Source organism: Mus musculus, chromosome 10 (genome assembly GCF_000001635.26).
Source record: "Mus musculus strain C57BL/6J chromosome 10, GRCm38.p6 C57BL/6J".
Classification (NCBI taxonomy): Eukaryota; Metazoa; Chordata; class Mammalia; order Rodentia; family Muridae; genus Mus; species Mus musculus.
Genome location: NC_000076.6, coordinates 70289715 through 70311478, shown reverse-complemented (window position 1 = coordinate 70311478; position 21764 = coordinate 70289715). Strand labels below are relative to the sequence as shown.

General features: G+C 47.0%; 2 long non-coding RNA genes across 4 annotated transcripts; both read right to left on the bottom strand.

Moving 5' to 3' along the window:
- Positions 1-3029: 3029 nt before the first annotated feature.
- On the bottom strand, positions 3030-21711 carry Gm40687. Of its 3 annotated transcripts, none has more exons than XR_003948905.1 (3): positions 21636-21711; positions 19220-19362; positions 3030-3120 (listed from the first exon to the last, which is right to left on the bottom strand). It is a non-coding gene; the product is annotated as a predicted gene, 40687 (long non-coding RNA). The 3 variants fall into 3 exon arrangements; XR_871813.3 differs by lacking the exon at positions 21636-21711 and adding an exon at positions 20111-20165; XR_001779810.2 differs by lacking the exons at positions 3030-3120; positions 21636-21711 and adding exons at positions 11931-12049; positions 20111-20165.
- Positions 17422-18084, bottom strand: Gm33704. The gene is made up of 2 exons (XR_380557.2): positions 17728-18084; positions 17422-17631 (listed from the first exon to the last, which is right to left on the bottom strand). It is a non-coding gene; the product is annotated as a predicted gene, 33704 (long non-coding RNA).
- Positions 21712-21764: the final 53 nt, after the last annotated feature.

The window sequence follows — 21764 nt, the reverse complement described above, 5'->3', positions numbered from 1 at the left end:
TCCAAATACCAGGAAGGACGCCATGGCTTGTCCTTGGCCCATACCCCAGAGTTACTCCTTAGCTGGTTAATCAAAGATTAGTCTGATTGTTTCAGATGTACTTCCAGACAGTCTGTGATTGTTCATGGTCTTACTTCAGAGACCCTACCAGTCTACTTACAATAGTCATTCTAATAGATGCTTGCCAGGCTGGGCACCCCCTCACTTGCTCCCAATTCCTATAAAACCCTGTTCCAGTGAGGATTCGGGGCTGCTTCACTAAACTGTCCTGTGGGTGAGTAGCCCAAACCTGAGTTTGTAATAAAGAGGTCCTAGTGTGATTACATCAGAGTCAGCTCCTTGGTGGTCTTTTGGGGCTCACAAACACTTCCTGGCACAACACCACATCTGTCTGCTCAGTGGCCTCTGTCCCTGTGAATTTGGTATGTCCTATGTGCCTGTGACTCCGGATTCCAAACCTCCTGGTCTCCTGTGACCCTCTTCCATTCCTATCATTGGAGCTTGGACCTCACAGACGCTGCCTCAGGAGCACTGAGCACCGCCCCGAGCAGGCTTTGTTGGTGCTGTTTGCAGCACACTCATAGCCTGACCCCTTCTCACTAGCACAGTTGTCTCCAGCCAGCTTTTCTACAACCACCCGAGGTTTTTCTTGGCTAGCCTTCCATGTCTTAGTTAGGATTTCCATTTCCAAACCATCATAACCAGGGCAACTCTTAGAGAAGCTAATATTTAATTGGGGCTTGCTTACAGTTCAGAGGTTCAGTCCATTATCATCATGGTGGGAAGCATGGCAGCATCCAGCAGGCATGGTGCTGGATGAGCCAAGAGTTCTACATCTTGATCCAAAGGCAGCCAGGGGGAGATTGAATTTGTTTCACACTGGGAATAGCTTGAGCATTTAAGACCTCAAAGACCCAACTCCACAATGACAAACTTCTGATAACAAAGCCACACTTCCTAACAGTGCCACTCCGTAAGGGCCAAGCATTCAAACACATCACTCTATGGGGACTGAACCTATTCAAACCACCACACCCCATCTCTTTTTCTACCAAAAAACAAAAAAACAAAACAAAACAAAACAAAACAAAACAAAAAACCAGAGAACCTTTTAACTCTCTACAGGGCAAGGAACTTTTCTGTTCAAAGCCCTCTCTGTTGAGCCATGTCCCTCAAAGTGGAGGAAACTCAAAGTCCTTACCACAGACTTGTCATCGTACTCTTCATCCTGGTTAGTCTGCTCAGTTGAGGAGTTGTCTAGATCGGACTGACCTGTAGACATGTCAGTGGGATAGTTTTTGATTATTAATTGAGGAAGGAGGGCCTGCCCACTGTGGGCGTCACCGTCCCTAGGCAGGTGGTCTTGAAAGCTAGCTGAGTATGAGCTGACCTAGAAGCCAACTGGCAATCATCATTCATCAGGATTCCTGCTTTACTTTGGGATTTGTGAAGTGAGTTCTCCAATCAGAGGTAATACCCTGTGGTAATAGCAAGTGGACCCACCGTCTGGTTCCTGCCTTGACTTGCCTCAGAGATAGACTACAGTCTGAAAGTACAAACTGAAATAAGTCATTTCCTTCCCATAGTTACTGTTGATTATGGTATTTTTCACAGCAATGGAATGAAACTAGATTAGTATCTCTTCCTAGTCCCTACTTTTGGGATCACCCCAACCCACATTTTGAATAGTAGGAATCAGGTCCAATTTCTATCCTCCATTCCAGGAAAAACTGTCTTCTGGAACTTCGGGTGTAGTGACTGACATGAGTTTTGGAATTTTCTGAACCTTGGACATCTGAGTTTGCGCATCGGTTGTGCTTGCTGCTGACTGACTGAAGCAGCCTGAGAGGTGAATGATTGGTACTGGCTCGCAGTTTGTAGGGTAAGGTTCATCGTGGGGGCAGAGGGAGACTCAGCACAGGACAGTGAAGCACTGGTCACAGAGCCGGGATCACAGAGCAGGAAACAGAGCAGAGCCTCAAGGCTCGCCCCCAATGACACATTTCCTCCAGTAAAACTCCGGCCCCCAAAGGTTCTGCAACCTTCTAAAGCAGGGTTGACAGCAGCGACCGAGCACCTATGCGTGTGAGCCTTTGCCGGGCATTTTGCATTTTGCATTTAAATCTCGATTGTTTACAATAAAGTGCATGGCGATTGAATAGACCTCTGGCAAATGGTTCAGTAGGCGTGTTCAACATAAAGTATAACCACTGAGGGCTGGAGACATGGCTTAGTGGTTAAGAACACTGGCTGTTCTTCCAGGCCTGGCGTGTTCCCTAGTACGCACATGGTGGCTCACAACCATCTCTCATGCCAGTCTCAGGGGTTCTGATGCTCTCTTCTGGCCTGTGCTCAGGAAACACTCATATATACATTATATATATATATATATATATATATATATGTATATATATATATATATATATATATATATATAATTTAAAAGTTTATAACTGGAGGCTTTTTGTTCTTGCAAATGACCTGGGTTCAATTCCCAGCACCCATATAGGAGCTCACTCTTTCCTCAGGCACCAAGCATGCATGTAGCACACAGATAGACATGCAGGCAAAACACTCAACTACACAAAATAAAATAATACTTATTTTTTTAAGGCTGGGCAGTGGTGCACACCTTTAATCCCAGCACTCGGGAGGCAGAGACGGGTAGATCTCTGAGTTCAAGCCCAGCCTGGTCTACAGAGTGACTTCTAGGACAGCCAGGATTAAACAGAGAAACCCTGTCTCCCCCTCCCCTCTTACCTCAAAAAATAAATGTCTAACAACTGAAAATGAACATTGTTAGGAATATTAGGAAATGCATCATCCATCCTTACACATCATACGTATAAAATATATACTAACCCAACTAACAAATTTGCCTTTTGTTGTTCTTAATTTTCAGAGAAACCCATAAAAATTAACTTTCCATGAACTGACTCAAAATGAAATGTTTCAGTTCTGTCAGAATTCATTCCAAAGAAGAGATGAGTGAATCTGTAGGTACTCTTCCTGTCAGGAACTCTCTCCCGAATTTTTCCATCATGGTGCTTTCATCCCGATAGCCTCGTATAGAGGACCACGATAACGCTCAAAGACATTGATTTGCTTGGTGAAGGTTACCTAAGTGCAGGGATGCAGAAGAAGAAATCTTTAGATTCCAAAGCGACAAAGTCATAATCATTGTGGGATTTCAATTCACCAATCATAATTCAAAACAAATGGGCTGTTGGCTGACCTTGAGAAATGTTTTACAATAAAGACAGTTCGTGCGGTGCTCTTTGGTAAAATGGAAGGAATAAATTACTATCCGGGGGCGGCTTATTAATAAATAGCTGCAAATCACCAACCAGAAAAGACCCACAGTGAGATGACATTTTAAAAATTGAAAGCTTGCGGGTGGAAGGAAAGATAACATTTCCTTTTTTTGGCTCCTTGTTTGTTCTAGGTCAGAGTAACCATTGTATTGCCTCTTCCAGGGACAGAGACGCAGTGCCAAGGGACCACCAGAGAAATAGGTGTTCATTCCGCTGCTATTTTGCTTCCGTCTGCTGTGTCTGTAAGCATTGTTGCTACGCTGCTGGGAAAGGTGAAGCAAAGATTGCCGAGGGGGAATTGAAATCACCAATAGATAAGGAAATGGCGAACAGGAGCTTGGCCGCTTCTAAATGAGTTTCAAGCCTGGACAAAGAACGAGTCCAGGGGACGCAGTGAAAGCTGCCGAAAGCAAGGTGGACTTTGAGGAACAGGGGCGTACAATTACAGACCCCATCCTCACAGAATAAAGGAGTGACGGCGTGTCTGCTACCGTGCCTGGAGTTTAAAGGAACAAAGAGAGATTCTAAGGATTAATGCCATCTAGAGAGGGCACTGGTGCTGTGGCCGCCTGGGAGGTAGCACAGGAAGTGAGCCAGCTCCTGCTCTCGTCCAGTGAAGGGCACTCCCCTGCTTAAAGTAATAAGGAAATAACTCTTCACCTTGTGGGGTTTTTTTTTTTTGGGGGGGGGGGGAGATCCAGCACTTTGAAGCAATAATCCATTGATCCATGAAATGGCCTGGGTTGAGGCCCTGAGGTCCTATGGAAAGCGTATCCTATGCACTCAAACTAACTGAAAGGGAGGAAGGTCTAACCTGTGCTCAGACAGGAATAAAAGAGGTGAGAGTCCCAATCCCATCCCAGGCATGGATATAGAGACTTGAGTGGGAGGCGGCTGGGGCAGGGACAGCATGCAACACCAGAGGAGGCTCGGTAGTAGTACAGATGTTCCCCAAATCGTCCCGGCTTGGGAGTGCATCTCCAGACACATCGGCAAAGACCATGGATCCATCCCTCCAAAAGTCTGGCACGTAGAAGACAATCACTGCTGTAATGCGCTGAGCGTCTAGTGTGCACCAGGCGCTATGTCTGATACAAGCTCCCTTAAGCGTCCGTTGGACAAAGCAACCGATCCCTAGGAAGCTGGCCAACCTGCTCCACAAAACACAACTGGTTAATTCCAGTCAGGATATATGAACCCTGGTCCACATGGCCCCCCTCAGTGAGTACTGCGTCCGTTACATTTGATGAGACATTTTGACAAATCGTTATCTTGTCTCTACCTGTGGCCCATCTTTGAGTCAGTATACAATGAGGGAGGGCCCTAAAGGTGGAATTAACACCGTGGTTAAAGAGAGAGTGGGGTGTGGTGGGGTGGGGGTGGGTTCCTGCATTCAGAGGCAGAGGCAGGTGGATGTCTGTGAGGTCCAGGAAAACTTGGTCTATTCAGTGAGTTACAGGCTAGCCAGGGGAACATAATGAGTCCTTGCCTAAGAAAAGAAAGAAAGAAAGAAAGAAAGAAAGAAAGAAAGAAAGAAAGAAAGAAAGAAAGAAAGAAAGAAAGAAGGAAAAGGAGGGGATCGATGTGTATGTGTCTGTGTGTCTGTATGTGTGTCTGTTTGTATGTCTGTATCTGTGTGTCTGTGTTTGTGTATCTCTGTGTGTGTCTGTGTCTGTATCTGTGTGTGTGTTTGTATCTGTGTGTGTGTATGTGTGTATCAGTGTGTGTCTGTCTGTATGTCTGTTTGTGTCTGTGTGTGTATCTGTGTTTGTGTGTCTATGTATGTTTATATCTATGAGTGTGTGTGTGTGTCTGAATGTATTTCTATGTCTGTGTGTGTGAACAAGCTGTCTCCCTCCCCTCTCTCTCCTCTCCCCCTTGCTGGCATATAACTAAGAGGCAGGGCTCCCTATGACCTGGTCATGCTGGCTTTTCTAAATTCAGATGTCCAGCCTCTAGATCAGTAAGAAAACCTTCCTGTTGCTGCAGCCACATCTTTTGAGGTACTCTTCTGGCAGCCTGGACTGATTAAGATTACAATGGTCTACCGAAGACCCAACACAGCCCTAGAGAAACAGATGCAGTCACTGGGCACAATCTTAGGCTTGCTAACTGGTAGGCTATTCCTTCTCGGTAAAATTCCCCTCCTGCTTCTCGCCTATCCGTTTTATTAAGGTCACTTAGCCTCAGAGTGTCCCCATCCCAGGCAGGGAGAAATGAATATGTTCTGTTTTTCTGAAATGCGCACTGATTTTTTTGGGCAAGATGGTGTGATTTCTGGGCTTTGCATCAAAATAGTCTGAGGAAGGTGGGGCGGGAACTGCTAATTTTTACTATAAGTCTTAGTCAGTGTCTTAGTCAGGGTTTCTATTCCTGCACAAAACCTCATGACCAAGAAGCAAGTTGGGGAGGAAAGGGTTTATTCAGCTTACACTTCCACATGGCTGTTGATCACTAAAGGAGGTCAGGACTGGAACTCAAGCAGGTCAAGAAACAGGAGCTGATGCAGAGGCCATGGAGGGATGCTGCTTCCTGCGCCGCCGCCCCCCCCCCCCAGACTTGCTCAGCTTGCTCAGCTTGCTTTCTTATAAAACCCAAGACTATCAGCCCAGGGATGGCACCACCCACAATGGGCCCTCCCATCTTGATCACTAATTGAGAAAATGCCCCACAGCTGGGTCTCATGGAGGCATTTCCTCAACTGAAGCTCCTTTCTCTGTGATAACTCCACCTTGTGTCAAGTTGACACACAAAACCAGCCAGTACAATCATCATTAGAGCTAAATAGATAGCTATCCTCTATGCTATTAGAATCAACTTTTTTTATCGATAACCCCAAATTAATACTTACTACTTACTATATTTTATCTGGGCTTCTCTTAACTCTAATTGGCCAGCCCTCAGGGCCACATCTTCTTCTTCCTCCTCCTCCTCTTTCTTCCCCTCGGGGATTCACCTCTGACCCCTAGATCAGGAATTTTAAACCCTGCCTATGTTTCTTCTGCCCAGCTGTTGACTATCAGCATCTTTATTCATCAATCAAAAATAATTTGGGGACAAGGTCACTCAGTATCACTTGGGTCTACATGCAAATTTTCTCCTCTCAGGGGCAACCATGTCTTGGGGGCCCAATATTAGCATTAGAATATAAGCAACTTCAGACCACAGCAGCAGGGGGAGCCATGAATTCCTGAGACTATAGGATGAAGTTGTTCTATTTAACTGCTTGAAATTCTCTGTTGCTCTTATAACATCTTCATTTGAGTTAAAACTTTTAAATTGAATTAAATTAAAAAATAAATGTCAATAAAAATTAAAATTATTAAATAAATAAAATTTAACAAAAGCACTAATACTTATTAAGTAAATGGTTTGTATTAAATGCACCTTAAATTTTGATAAAAATTAATATGGTATTAAATAAAAATTAATAAAAACACTATTCATTAATGAATAACACTAAGATTTCCATTTTCATTATAAGTAAAATTTAATCAAAATTAAAGTTTTATTAAATAAAATTTTAATAGAAATTTGATTCAAATAAAGACGTTATAACAGCAGCAGAGAGTATGGAGAAGTAAAAAGTACAACTCACAACAGGGAGACCAGCCTCAAGCAGGGAAGTCATATGACCACCCTGAGTTGGGGACACGCTAAGGCTAAGTGACCTTAGTGACATGTGAGGGAGAGAGTGTTTATCTAGAAGGAAAATATTTGAAGGCCCAGAGACAAAAAAGGGAATGCGCTGTTCAAGGGACAGAAAGAACTCTGTCTTGAGTGATGGACACAAGATGGAGACTCTGCCAGGAGCCTCCGACCTGCGCTGAGGGCCACTTCATACAGGACAGTGGGGTGCTGCTAACTCAGGACTGCCACCTCTGTCCAGATGAGGGGTGCAGCTTGGCCCAGAAAGATGGTCTGGGGTGAGCGGAGTAGCCTGTGAATTCAAGAGACTCCGAGGAGGCGGAAGCTATAGAAACAAGCAAAGGATTGTATGGAGGGGGATGGGAAGGGAAAGAAGAGAGTCAAGTACCCTAACGTCTGGAACAATCATGGGGTAGGGAGCTCTGAGTGTCTACGCCTTCCCCGAACGCACATGACAGGCCTTTGGGAGAGACTACACTGTATGTAAATATACACGTTTAGTTGAATCCACTCTCACCTTTCTACCATGTAGGTTTTGGGATCTGATTTCCCGTCATTGGGCTTCATAGCAAGCGCCTCTGCCCCACTGAGCCATCTTGTCCACCCCCGAGCCACACTTCTGTTGTTGTGCCTGTTATCAGCCTCTGTGCCTTCCCCCTCATTCTGTGGGTGTTTGAGGCTCGGGCATTTGAAACACTGCCTCAAGTTAGTTACCGCTGTTAACACTTGGTGTTCCTTCAGAGATATCTGGGCTGGGGAGAGGGTTAGTTAACTCAGAACAAAGAGACCATTAATAGTATGGTAATAACGTGTGTGTGTGTGTGTGTGTGTGTGTGTGTGTGTGTGTGTGTGTGCGCGCGCACGTGTGCATGTGTATGTGTATGGTCTCCTATCTGAGTACGGCATGCAAGCATGTCTTTAGATCACAGATTATGAAATAGCCCCTTCTCTCCCTCCTGTGCCCTCTTAGGGAGAGACTACCAAAGCATGCAGGGGCCTAACTTAAAAGATTAGATTGTCTTTAGGTGTCTATCTGAAGGCTGCCCAATGGTTGGAAGCCAGAAAAATGTATTTAGACTTACTGTAAGGAAGACGTTTCCATCGCCCCCTTCTGACCTCCAGGGGTACTGCATGCACATGATACACAGATACTTGCAGTTGATGCTCATATACATTAATTAATATGTAAAAAGGAAAGAAACGTGAACTTCACGACCGAGTTAAGGATGGAATCAAGTAGTGACCTTGATTCTGCTGTCTCCCACGTCTGTGTCTCAGCTCCTATGACATCAGCATGAGTTAGGTAAGATCTAAATATTGTTATAGTTTGATTGTAAAAGAATAGTAGCAGCCAGGCGTGGTGGCGCACACCTTTAATCCCAGCACTCGGGAGGCAGAGGCAGGCAGATTTCTGAGTTCCAGGACAGCCTGGTCTACAAAGTGAGTTCCAGCACAGCCAGGGCTACACAGAGAAACCCTGTCTGGAAACCACGTACCCCCCTCAAAAAAAAAAAAAATAGTAGCAACAAGCTCATAGATGCACTGTAAACTTCAGGGAGACAGCTGGGCCTCTTGGGAGTATTTTGTCTTACACACTACCTCAGAGGACCATGTAAAAGGTTGCTGATATTTGGGTAATGGAGAATTAAACTCTTATCCCCACCATCCAACGGAGTTTAGCTCTCATGACACAATATGCTCGCTGCAGAAAGGAAAATAAATGTCGCATTAAAAGTGACTTTTTCAGTGGTGTCTTTATTCTGCTCAGAAATGAAGGATTGGGCTTATAAATGGCTGTGTGTAGTTCTAGAAGGGAGGCCCCATTTCTCTCGTCACCTTAGATCACACAGTTATAAAGCTTTTATCTCTCTGTGGTGATGAGAGAATATATAGGTTCAGAGGCCTAATCTTTTTTTTTTTTTTTTTTTGGTTTTTGGTTTTTGGTTTTTCGAGACAGGGTTTCTCTGTGTAGCCTTGGCTGTCCTGGAACTCACTCTGTAGACCAGGCTGGCCTCAAACTCAGAAATCTGCCTGTCTCTGCCTCCCAAGTGCTGGGATTAAAGGTGTGCGCCACCACCGCCCGACTAGAGGCCTAATCTTAAACTCCAGTATGACATTTGTGTGGTCTTTGCCTCTCAAGTCTCTCTGCAAGGTATAAAGGACAGCGCCCCTCACAGCACCACAAGGTCAAACGGGGACCAAGGACACTGTTGGGGTAGTGTTTGACACAGGTTTTTTACACACTGGGCAGGGAGAGAAGTTAGACACACACACACACACACACACGCACACACACATCATTTAAAACTAATGAACCTTGGTGGTGAATGTTGGCACACACCATTAATCCTAGCATTTGAAGGCAGAGGCAGGAGGCTCTCTGAGTTCAAGGACAGCCTAATCTAAATGGTGAGTTCTAAGCCAGTCTACAGAGTGAAACCCCGTCTGAAATAACAATGATAAATAAAAGAGAGCATTTCCCCTAAGGTGCCCATGGTTTGGACAGAAGCCCCGGCTTTGTGTAGGCCCTTGTCTCTATCACACCCCCTCAGGTATTCCTTAGGTCAGTGCCATTCCCAAGAAAGGAAGAAGCTATGTTTACCCCTACGGCTGGACTTGATTTTGACCTAGCAAGATTCCATAAAAGCACATTTTCAACTTTTAGTCTATTACTCCAAAACATGCATGTCTTTTGAATGCAGAAAATGACCTTTGCAGGGAAACAAAATGTCCCCAGAGGAGCAGAGCTATCATAAGCAGAGACAGTGGCTGGCCTCTCTGTCCTTCCCCTGCCTGGCATCACAGATGATAATTAAACAGGGAGTGAACTCAAGAGTCAACAAATTCATTACAGGAAAAACACTCAATGCACGCAGGGAAAGGGGTTTGCGTCAAAAGAACACCTTGGTGGAGGAATGCCGCAAAAAAAATCGTACCATGCCACAGACCTCATGCAGGAGATTTATTGGGGATGGAAGAGGCAAAAGGCTACCTCTGAGCAGGGCTGGGGAAAGAGAGAGACCAGGAGGTCAGAGCATGCACACAGGGAAAATACAGGAAGGTAGAAACCCGACACATCAATGGTTAAAGGCAGGGTGGGGGATGGGGGAGCTGCTGGTCCTGGAATGTGGGAGGTTCCTAGTTAACTAATACCCAGAGGCTGGTGTCCCTTGTCCTGTGCTTAGCCTTGCCCTGTCCTTAAATACAAAACAACCCTGGCTTCAATATTCTTGGGAAGAGATGAGGGAGGCTCTTCCCTCTAACTCCTAACAAGAATCACATCCTGGAGCTGGAGAGATGGCTCAGTGGTTAAGAGCACTGACTGCTCTTCCAGAGGTCCTGAGTTCGATTCCCAGCAACCACATGGTGGCTCACAGACATCTGTCATGGGATCCGATGCCCTTTTCTGATGTGTCTAAAGACAGTTATAGTGTACTCATATACATAAAATAAATTTTTAAAAAATCTACACACACACGAAAAAAATCACATCCTATATGCTTTAAACGGAAGTTCTAAGGTTTCAGAACACATTTCTGGAACCTTGCTAAGATGGTTTGAAAGAGAAGGGCCTCCACGGGCTCATACATTTAAATGCTTGGTCCCTAGTTGGGATGGTTTGGGAAGGATTAGAAGGTGTGGCTTTGTTGAAGGAGGTGTGTCACTGGGGCGGGCTTTGAGGTTTCAGAAGCCAACACTATTCCTAGCTAGTTCTCTCTCCCTCTCCCTCTCCCTCTCCCTCTCCCTCTCCCTCTCCCCCTCCCCTCCTCCCCTCCGTCTCCCTCTCCCCCCTCTCCCTCTCCCCTCTCCCCTCTCCCCTTCTCCCCTCTCCCTCTCTCCTCTCCCCTCTCCCCTCTCCCCTCTCTCCTTCTCTCCCCTCTCCCCTTTCCCCTCTCCCCTCTCCCCTCTCTCCTTCTCCCCTCTCCCCTCTCCCCTCTCTCCTTCTCCCCTCTCCCTCTCCCTCTCTCCTCTCCCCTCTCCCTCTCCCCTCTCCCCTCTCTCCTTCTCTCCCCTCTCCCCTTTCCCCTCTCCCCTCTCCCCTCTCCCCTCTCCCCTCTCCCCTCTCCCTTCTCCCCTCTCCCTCTCTCCTCTCCCCTCTCCCCTCTCTCCTTCTCTCCCCTCTCCCCTTTCCCCTCTCCCCTCTCTCCTTCTCCCCTCTCCCCTCTCCCCTCTCTCCTTCTCCCCTCTCCCTCTCCCTCTCTCCTCTCCCCTCTCCCCTCTCCCTCTCCCCTCTCCCTCTCCCCTCTCCCCTCTCTCCTTCTCTCCCCTCTCCCCTCTCCCCTCTCTCCTTCCTGCCTGTGGATTAAATGTAACTCTCTGCTGCTGCTCCAGAGCCTTGTCTGGCTGCCTGCTGACCTGTTCCCCTTCATAATAGCCATGGACTCACCATCTGGAACTGTGTACCCCAAACTAGATGGTTTCTTTTATTAATTGTCTTGGACATGGTGTTTTGTCATAGGACAGAAAAGTACCTAAGACACCTACCACAAAAATACCACTGCTGGGAGGGGGCCATAGATAAAGACTGGCTGACGGTCACAGAGGACACATAGGCTGCAGCTTGGCACAGCCTGCACCACTGCTTCTGCAGTGGAAGGGGAGGGATGCAATGCAGCTGTCCTTCAAGGCTGTGCCCTTGGAGCCAGACCGCAGGAAAACTGACAGCCAGCCCACTCTCTCCCACTTTTGTGTGTTTAGTTCAACAGCAACCAAACTGATATCCTAGGAAGAGAACAGAGTAGAAGACGGTAAAATACAAACAAGTTATTTTCTCCCACGTGGCCTCAAAATGTCCTTGGGCTAGTTTGTTTGAAGCCAAGATCTCACCACAGAAAATGATGCTATCTTTAATATCGATTTTTCTCTCTTCCTTTTTCAATCTAGTTCAGCCCCCAGGGTACGTGAGAGTGACAGCCTTAGTGATCCCGGAGAACATGACCCATGGCCAGAAATGTCTTTGTTGCTCTGTTGTATACCATTTTTTTTAACTATTCTGTTGCAGCAGATGTCTAGTCTATCCAGATGTGGTGGATCAGTACTCAGAAGGTTGAGGCAGGAGGTTGGGATTCCAAGGTCAGCCTGGAAGACTACATAAAATAAATAAAATAAAATAAAATAAAATAAAATAAAATAAAATCCTATCTTAGAGGAAATGACAAGTTCACATTCCATACTTCAAGGGTTCAAGTTGTACCACATCAAGAGTTGTGCAGTGTTTAGCGGTCATAGATAGCACGCCCACATCCTGTTACTATCCCCTGTGGGAGTTTGAGATTTCCCCTTCAGCAGCAAGATTTTTAACCATAAATTGACCCAGGAAGGACTGGAGTGACACTGTTGTTTGTTTGTTTGTTTTGTTTTTTTAATGATCCCCAAAGGCATGTTTTTCTATTTCTTTCTTAAAATTCTCTGTCCCCCTCTGAGCCTCCCAGCTGACCATAGACACTTTCCTTAACCCTCTGGCTAAGATAGGTGTGTAGGACCTCACAGCCTTCCACATTGTGCTGTGAAGGATGTAGGGAGCATGATCGGGCCACCTCTCCATGAAAGGTCACCTCCATGTCTGTGTGTCTTAGGAGGGTGCTATTTGAAAGGGTAGCATGTGAAAACCCGGGAGATAGATGAGTATCTTTCTACATAGGGTCATGAAACAGGTCTTGGGAAAGGCTTTCTAGTATAGGTTAAGAGGACACAATTTAAAACAGATCTGCTTCTCCCCCACTCCCTGACCTGGCCACAGCCATACCTTCACCCCATCATTCAGCTTAGTACAACAGAGACCACCCAGCCTAGGTCAGATGGTTGTGAATGGTCACATGGGTGCTGGGAACCAACCCTGGGTCCTCTGAGAAGAGCGGCAAGTGGTCTTAACTGCCGGGCCATCCACCCTGCCCCATCTCCACCCGTTCCAGTGTCCTCTGTGAGGATGCCTTACTTGCCAGTGTTGAGTTCTGTGACTCACTGGCTGAGGCTGCCTCCGAGTCTGCTCCCGCACCAGGATGGGAACTTGCAAGTCCTGAGTTAGACATCTCAGCTCCCAACTTCTCTCCTGATGCCAGGACTAACAGAAGATCTTAGGTACTGTTCAGAAGCTCAATACCTTCTTCCCATAAACCTCTAGCCTCTGCCCCTCAGACATACGTACGTGTGTAGACGTATAGATGTGTAAAGCTACAGATGGTGCACAGACATCCGACCTCCTGAAGTGCCTCACGCTGACACACCCTCGCGGAGAAAGGACCAAATTCCGTCACTGGCTCCCATTGATGAACATCTCCCATAGAACCCACATAATGAGAACTTTTATGCTAAGGTTGGGATGTCAGGTAAAAGCTTAAATTGTTTCCCTACAAAATTGGACTTTAAAGGCTTTTGATGCCTTAACGGAAATGAAAAATACACTTAGGAACTCTAAGTGCTGGGGCCACCGGGTGGGAAGGACTTTGTATTTCTGAGGTACTCTATTTAGCAAGGCCTCCCAAAGCCACCGTGGCCATGGGGAAACTTCTGCTCTGGCAGCCATAAGCCTCAGTAAAAACTTGAAGCAAAGAGCAGACTCAGCTTCATGGGGTCATCTCTCCTGCAAGACCCGGCAAAGTCAGGGTCTGGGGCTGATTTTATTTCCAGTCTGAAATTGCAGGTGGCTTATGACTCAGGGGACAGGGGTGTGCAGCATACAGAAAAATCATTGAGGGAGAAGGAGGGGGCATGTGTTGCCCAGCTCTGTTGATGAAAACCACTGTTCCTGTCCCTTGTTGGAACATGATTGAGGAACCTTCTGTGTGTTCACACGTTGTCCCCATGCATAGAAGCCAGAGGAAAACTTGGGGTGTCATTACACAAGCGCCATCCATCCACCTTGTCTTCAGAGACAGGTCTCTCCTTGGCCCGGAACTCACCAAGTAAACTAGAGTGGCTGGCCAGCCAGTGGAATCGGCTTGTCTAAACCAACCCAGAGTTGGGACACCGATCCCCTGTGTGAGTTCTGTGGTTCAAACTCAGGCCCCCCAGCTGCAAGGCAAGTACTTGACTGACTGAGCCATCTCCCTAGCCCTCACACTCCTTCCTTGATACAGGGATTTCCAAGCATATAAGGCTTGGAATAAGACAATATTATTGTATTGTCAAGCATAGTAGGCTGCAACCAGCCTTATCAGACTTTATTATCTTTACATATTTGCTTATTTTTGTTGCTTGTTTGTTTTGGACTGGTCATGGCCAGAGCTAACTCCAATGGACAGACCACATACATTTAGGCTTAGGACAGGATTCTGTCTAAACGACAGAGGAGCAGCCTGGAATTTATGCTTCCTCTTTGTTCCGGCTGTAGTCACTACAGCGACTGAACTCTCCGCAGGCAGCTCGACCCCTAGGAGACGGTGCATATTCAGTAACAAATCTCATTTCCTCTCAGACTAAAGGCGATTACAAAAGCCAGCTGGTCCTTCCAGGCTGTTCTGCTAGGTGAGACCTAGATGCGGGAGGCCATTTTCGGATTTTTCACAAGTACCACAAGGTGGCGCAAGAGTACAGGGAATAACTCTTATGCATGCAGGGCTCGCCCTATGGAGAAGACCGAAGGCAAAGAAGCCCCCATCTCAGGTGGCTCGAAAAGAGGCCTGGGTAAGGCCTCAGCTCACTACGCATCTCCACCTATCCTCAGGAACCCAATGGCGCCTGTGTTCAGGAGCTCAAGGGTGCAAGTAAACTATGCCTGAGTCTTCAAGGAAGCTTTAAAGAGGGGTAAGGCTCAGCTTCCATGGCCAAGGCAGGGCTAACAGGCCAGGTAACTAATATAATTGCACCGGGAGCTGAGCCAGCTAATATGATTTTGGCACAACCTGCACACGTTAAAGGCTGGGAAGGTTGACAGAGGAGTGGGGGTGGGGCGGGAGTTGGGGGGCGGGGCACCAAATCCCCAGAAAGCTGGGAAGGGAGGGAGGGAGGGAGGGAGGGAGGGAGCGAGCCTTCCTCATAGGCCTGTGGGGAGGGGTCACCACATGTGGCCTCTCTGTGCTCTCTGGATTTTGAGATAGACTTTTAAAAAGTCAAAGTCTCTCATTAATCATCAATCTCATTAATTAGTCATATACTGATTACATGTTTAGCATTTTGTGCCTCTCAAGCAAGATGAAACAGCAAAATTAATTTCTCCTGTTTCTTTTCTTCTAAGAAAATGTCTCGCTGTATATTTGGTACATGTACCTTCTTCAGATGCTGCCATTCAATGGTGCTTGAGAAATACTGAAGTGCTTCTGGTCCACTGAGGAAAAATAGAGTCTTTAGTCCCTCGGCTCCCGTGTCCCGACTGCCTGCCTGAAGTCCTATCCAGTTAGGCTGGGGGCCTCTTGGTTCCCTGTGCCCATTCCAAGGTGCCCACAATGTCCTGGACCCCAAAGAGGTTGACATTCTTTTTATTGGGGGGGGGGGGTTCAAGACAGGGTTTCTCTGTATAGCCCTGGCTGTCCTGGAGCTCACTTTGTAGACCAGGCTGGCCTCGAACTCAGAAATCTGCCTGCCTTAACTCCCAAGTGCTGGAATTAAAGGCATGCGCCACCATGCCCTGCTGAGGTTGACATTCTTGGTGGTAGCAGCAGAGCCCTGAAGATAAATGTCAGGCTCTTGCTTGGGACGCCTTCCTTAACCTCCGAGGCTGCTGCAGAGGGAGTCGTCAGCTTTTCCTTGCTGGGATGAGATTCCTGAGAGAAATGATTTGGTAGCCTAACAGTTTCAGTGCCCTTGGCACCCTCCCTCAGACTACACAGGACACCCCTGGAGTGCACACTGCATTCTGGGACTCCACACAAAGCCCACCTCCAGTCCCAGCCTCTGCCTGGCACCTTGGACTCCTGGACTCTGCTAACCTCTCAAATTCAGAATGGCTTTCTCCAAGGAATACTGAGATGAGTGTCCTGGTCCTCGGGTTCCCCACCAGCAGCAACACCTTCAGGTTAGGCTACAGAATGCAGAAACGGTAACGAGGATCCCAAAGCTCATTTTCACACACACACACACACACACACACACACACACACACACATGAACTTTTTATCTGACAATTAAATTATAATTGAGCATCCTAGATTTTATCTGGCAAGCAACATAACATGCTGCTGTAATGTTGTAAACCAAGAGCCGCTCCGACTTCTCTCCCTGACTCCCACCTACACAATCAGCACCTTTAACATTTTCTCCTATATGAGATCCATATGCACCTGTGAAGAATATTCAAGGGGCTGGAGAGATGGCTCAGTGGTTAAGAGCACAGACTGCTCTTCCAAAGGTCCTGAGTTCAATTCCCAGCAACCACAGGGTGGCTCACAGCTGTCTACGATGGGATCCGATGCCCTCTTTTGGTGTGTCTGAGGACAGCAAGAGTATGCTCACGTACATAAAATAAATAAATAATTTTAAAGAAATATTCAAATGGTCAGAAGAAAATGAAGGGTAAGATTTCTCCTACAAGACGCAACCATTCCTTTAGTTTTCGTCTATATCATCCCCAAAACCAAAATGCATAAGTATGTGTATGTATTGCCACAATCCCTGCCCTGGAAGAGACACCAACAGCGTCTACCCCTTCTCCTAAGGTCCTGATGACAAACTGAAGTACAAGTTCATCATAGTTCCCCAGGGAGAAACAGTGAGTTTATGGCACTTACAGGATGTCTTTCTTAGGGTTTCTATGGCTGTGGGGAGATGCCATGACCAAGGCAACTCTTATAAAGGACAACATTTCATTGAGGCTGGCTTATGGGTTCAGAGGTTCAGTCTATTGCTGGCATGGGAGGAAGCATGGTAGCTTGCAGGCAGACCTGGTGCTGGAGAAGGGGGCTGAGAGTTTACATCTGGATCGCCAGGTGGCAGGAAGAGAATCACACTGGACCTAGCTTGAACATCTGAGATCTCAAAGCCCTTTACATACACACACACTTCTTCCACCAAGACCACACCTCCTAATAGCACCACTCCTATGAACCTATGCGGGCCCTTTTCTTTCAATCCACCACACAGAGCATTGGGTGAGGGGTTATAGACATGAGCGTGGATAACCTTAAAGTAGCCATGCCGGAAAGCCTGTATCCAGCGGGGATGTCGGCTTTCCCTCTGCTGCATAGATAGAACCCCTCCTCTCATCCTTGACTTCTGTTAGGGCAGAACTGGATACAGCCGGCTGAGAGGCAAGGCTGACTGCTCAGGTGAAGCTCCCATGACCTCCCCTACCCTCTCCCCCTGTGAGGGAAAGTCAACACACCCAGCTGTGATGACCTCCCAGCAGACCCAGCCAAATTCCTGAAGCTATACAACAATATACACTTGTCTGTATATTGCCTCCTTCCTGTTCCTGTCAACGGGAAACCCTGTGTCACTTCGTTTGCCCCTTCCCCCTCATTCATGCGGGGGGGGGGGTTGTTTTTCCTCCCAGAAGTCATCCCTGAATACCTCATTACTCAGAATGCCATGCTGCCTTCTTTTAAGGACAGACACAGGGAAGGGACAGGAGAGGGGAGAGAGATTTGGTGAGCTTGAGGTTTTTCAGTGTTGGCCCCGAGTCCTTGTGGGAGTTGGATACTTTCCCAGCTAAGCTCCAAGCGCAGCCTCTTCCTCCAGGCAGGTGCCTACACCTTCAGGCCCTTGGCTCCTGCACCATAGGCCTGCCCTTAGATTTCTAGGAAGCAAGGTAGACAAGAGGAGCTTGTGGGTAGATTTCTGGGAGACAGATAGCAAGACAAGTGGAAAGGCAGGTCACTCAGGAGAAGCTGACCTGGGGAGCAATTCAGTGAGGTCCCCCCTGCTGGCACTTCTGGGGGGGGTCCCTTAATGGTCCCAACTTAGAGGAAGGGTCTGAGCCTGAATATGCTGGGTCCTAGGTAACCCAAGGCAATTCATAGTGGAAGGGCACAATTGCTAGTCCCAGGCGCTGAAGAGAAGACCAGGGCAGAGCAGCCCCACAGGTGTCATGGCTTCCCATCGCTGCTGGTATCCAAGTGTGGGACCTGCCCCCGCCCACCCTGTATTCACAGTCCACCCTTGATGTCATAGTCTCTGATGTCATAGTTACCTGCTCAGGGGTAAATTCTGTCTCTAGACAAGCTCCTGACTCACAAATACACCCTCACATGCACTCTCATGTACACCCCCCCCCCCCCCTCTCTCTCTCTCTCTCTCTCCACACACACATACACACACACACACACACACACACACACACACACACACTTCCCTTAATCTATCTTAAGCACAATCTGTATTCACCACATCCCCCAATTTCTCCTGTTTTTCTCATGGACCCTTCAGCAGCTTTAAAGGCATGTGACACCATCAAGGGCATTTATCTATCATATTTCTTGGGTTAGTGGAAACTGGTGGTCTGCTAAGTTAAACGCTTCTGAGGTTTGTTTTTGTTTTGTTTTGTTTTGTTTTTGAGTTTTGTCTGTCTGCCTATTGTTTGTTTGCTTTTGGTTTGGTTTGGTTTTTCCAGATAGAGTTTCTCTGTGTAGCCTTGGCTGTCCTGGAACTCACTCTGTAAACCAGGCTAGCCCTGAACTCACAGAGCTCCAACCTACCTCTGCCTTCAGAGTACTAAATAAAGGTGTGCACTGCCATTGCTCAGTGTCTAGAGGTCTGTATTTACTATCACAGGGTGTCAGTTCAGACACAGAATGGAGCAAGGAGTGGCTGTCCCAGAAGGCTAAAACTAACCTAAGATAAGGTAGCCTCTGAACCTACAAAACTCCAGTTTCTACACACTCCTGAGATTCCAATTGGTCCATCAGTCTCTGCTGACGTGGGGGGCGGGGCGGGGGTGGGGTGGGGGTGGTTTGGTTTGATTTGCTCACAGCCAAACACATAACTTCTTTTCAAGAATTTTCATTCACACCCACGAGCACAAACTGAAATCCTATCTGTTAGGATGCTATGTCATTTCATCTTACTCTTTGATCTCTTGACTTTAAAGGGAGCCACATTTGATTCTAATAGACCTAGGTAGGATCCAGTATCATTCGGTAAGAGTTACAGTCAATTCTTAGGCAAATCTGAGGTATAGCCTGTGGAAAACAAACAACCAGAAGAGATCAAAATGAAGAGACAAGAGAGAGCTCTCAGACTGGCTGGGCGGGGTGAAGCTGCCCCGGGCTGTTGACTACCTCAGACAGAGCCAACGTCTTTTCCTTTCCTGTTCCGAGAAAGACTTCTCACCAAAGCCAGTTCCAGCCACTGCTCACTGGAGCTAAAGGCACCGGGGCTGCACCCACCTCAGAACTGAACAGTCTTCCCAGCAGGAGACAGGAGGGGACCAGGAGGCAGTCCCTTAGACACAGGAATCTTTAGTTTCCTTCTGTGTTTCCTCCGGGGAAGAAGGGTGGTAGCATCATCTGCTTAGCCTCTGTCAAGGTTGCTATGGAGACCAGATGAAAGAATGGATAAGAAAGTGCTTCCTGGACCAGACCAGACAGAATCCAAGGGGCTGTTTGTTTCTCTAGGCCCTCTTTGACACGTGGCCTCCTGGCAGATCCAACTGTAATCCCTTACCCATTTGACTCCAAGCCCAGAAGGCATCTTCCATAGGATAAAAAGGCCAGAGACCCCTAGCCAGTCAGTCTTATCTGGGAATGAATTTATAACTGTCTGTCTACACTCTCCCAGGCTAACCCCAGCGGTGGGTACCATGGGTGGTCAACATCAGGAATTCTTTTTTTTTTTTTTTTTTTTTTAGTCAGAAGCCAAACAAGCAAATGGCCCCGGAATTTAAATCTCAAAATATCTCAGCAGATAAAGGACCTGGCATAGGAAACTGTACGTCATTACCTGGTCACCGGAAGCCAATATTGGAGCCTGCTCCTGACCCACCGGGACTGGGCAGGGAAACGAGTCAGATGATCATGGATTAGCAGCGACCCCACTAATGCCTAGCAAGGGTTCTAGGAGGGAGCCCCAGGCTCCCACTAGCTAACAGTTACCCGGGAGGGTGCCATTTCCCTCTGCTGTCTTCTTGGTCACCCTGTTGACCTACCGTGCCTGCCAGCCACTCTGCCCGCCAGTTTACCCCAACTCTAAGTCATTTCTAAGCACCAGCATGGATGAAGGTAGAGGACAGGCGGGTCGCCTTCAGTGTGGAGGTAGCGCCCTCTCCACAAGCACCTTACCTCGCGATCGAGGATGGAGCGGACAGTGAGAACTTTGCACCGGAACCCCAAACACATCACTTTTAGAGGAGAGTGGCTGCGTTTAGGATTACCGAAAGGAAAATGGATGGCAGGAAATACAAAGGATATGGGGTAACCCCCGGGTGCTTTCCAGGAGGCGGGTGTGCACCACCTCACTCGGGAGGAAGGAACTTAAGGAACTGCCAAGATCAAATTGGCCTATGGCCAATTTCTGAGAGAGACAGCTTTGTTTGGTGATGGATGTAAGAGGTCCCAGCCCACTGTGGGTGGCACAATTCCCTAGGTCTGGGCTGTATAGGAAGGCTAACTGAGCATGTGCCTGCAACCCAGCCAGTGAGTGACCAGGAAGCAGCTTTCTTCCAGAATCCTGCGTAAGCTCTCACCCTGACTTCCTTTTGTAACAGACTGTGACCTGGAAATATAAACCAGTAAACCCTTTCCTTCCCAAGTTGCTTTTGATGACGATGTTTGTTCCAGCAACGGATAAGAAACTAGATCACCACAGTCCTGGTCATCATAACCATTTTTAACGCTTATCCCAGGGGATTTGATACCCTCTTTTGGCTTCTGTAGGCACCAGGCAGGCACAGAGTCCACAGACATATAGGAAGATGAAGACCGTAGGTAGGTAGATAGATAGATAGATAGATAGATAGATAGATAGATAGATAGATAGATAGATTTTTTTAAAAATCAAAGGCTTCAGTAAGTAAAAGCTGTTGCAATGCAAACCTGTCAACCCGTGTTCAATCCCCAGAGCCCACAAGAAGAAGAGACCTAATTTCTAAAATCGTTTTATAGCATCTACATAATGTGTACATATGTGTTCGCACACAAACACACAGGGATCAATTCAATTATCCCTAACTGTCTACAAGAAAAAAGATGTTCGGTGCTCAACTGTAATAGAAGAAATATCCTATAAGGAAATCAGGATAATAACACAAATACACTTAGGTGGTAGGAAGTGAGTGGCTTTGTCACTCAGACAGCCTATTTTCAAGGATGCAAACCAAATCTGGTCAGGTCATGCTAGGGACATATGTGCTACAAAGAAGTGTTTTGCAATCATGCTGCCAGAAATAATGTTAATGTTACTTTTCTAATGTTACAATCTGGGCACAGTAGAACAAACAAATATGTCACTGTCGTTAGACAGGTGAGACTAAGTCACAGAGAGTTTTGGTGTAAAGTCAAGTATATCAAATGTGAATTATGTCAACTAGAAATGACCAGGAGGAACTAACGCATTATGACTTCTGTTTAAAAAATAAACAAAAAGTATGAGTTGTTAAAAAACAAAACAAAGCCGGGCGTGGTGGCGCATGTCTTTAATCCCAGCATTTGGGAGGCAGAGACAGGCAGATTTCTGAGTTCGAGGCCAGCCTGGTCTACAGAATGAGTTCCAGGACAGCCAGGGCTATACAGAGAAACCCTGTCTCGAAAAAACAAAAACAAAAACAAATCAAACAAACAAGCAAACAAAAAAACAAAAAGTACTTACTATACAGAAGCATCCCCAACAGATTGTCAGTATCTTTAGCATCCACTAGTGGTCCAAGAACCACGCCCAGGAGATTCTGGGAGGAATGGCTAACTCCAGATCTGTCCGAGAAAACACACAAGTGAGCCT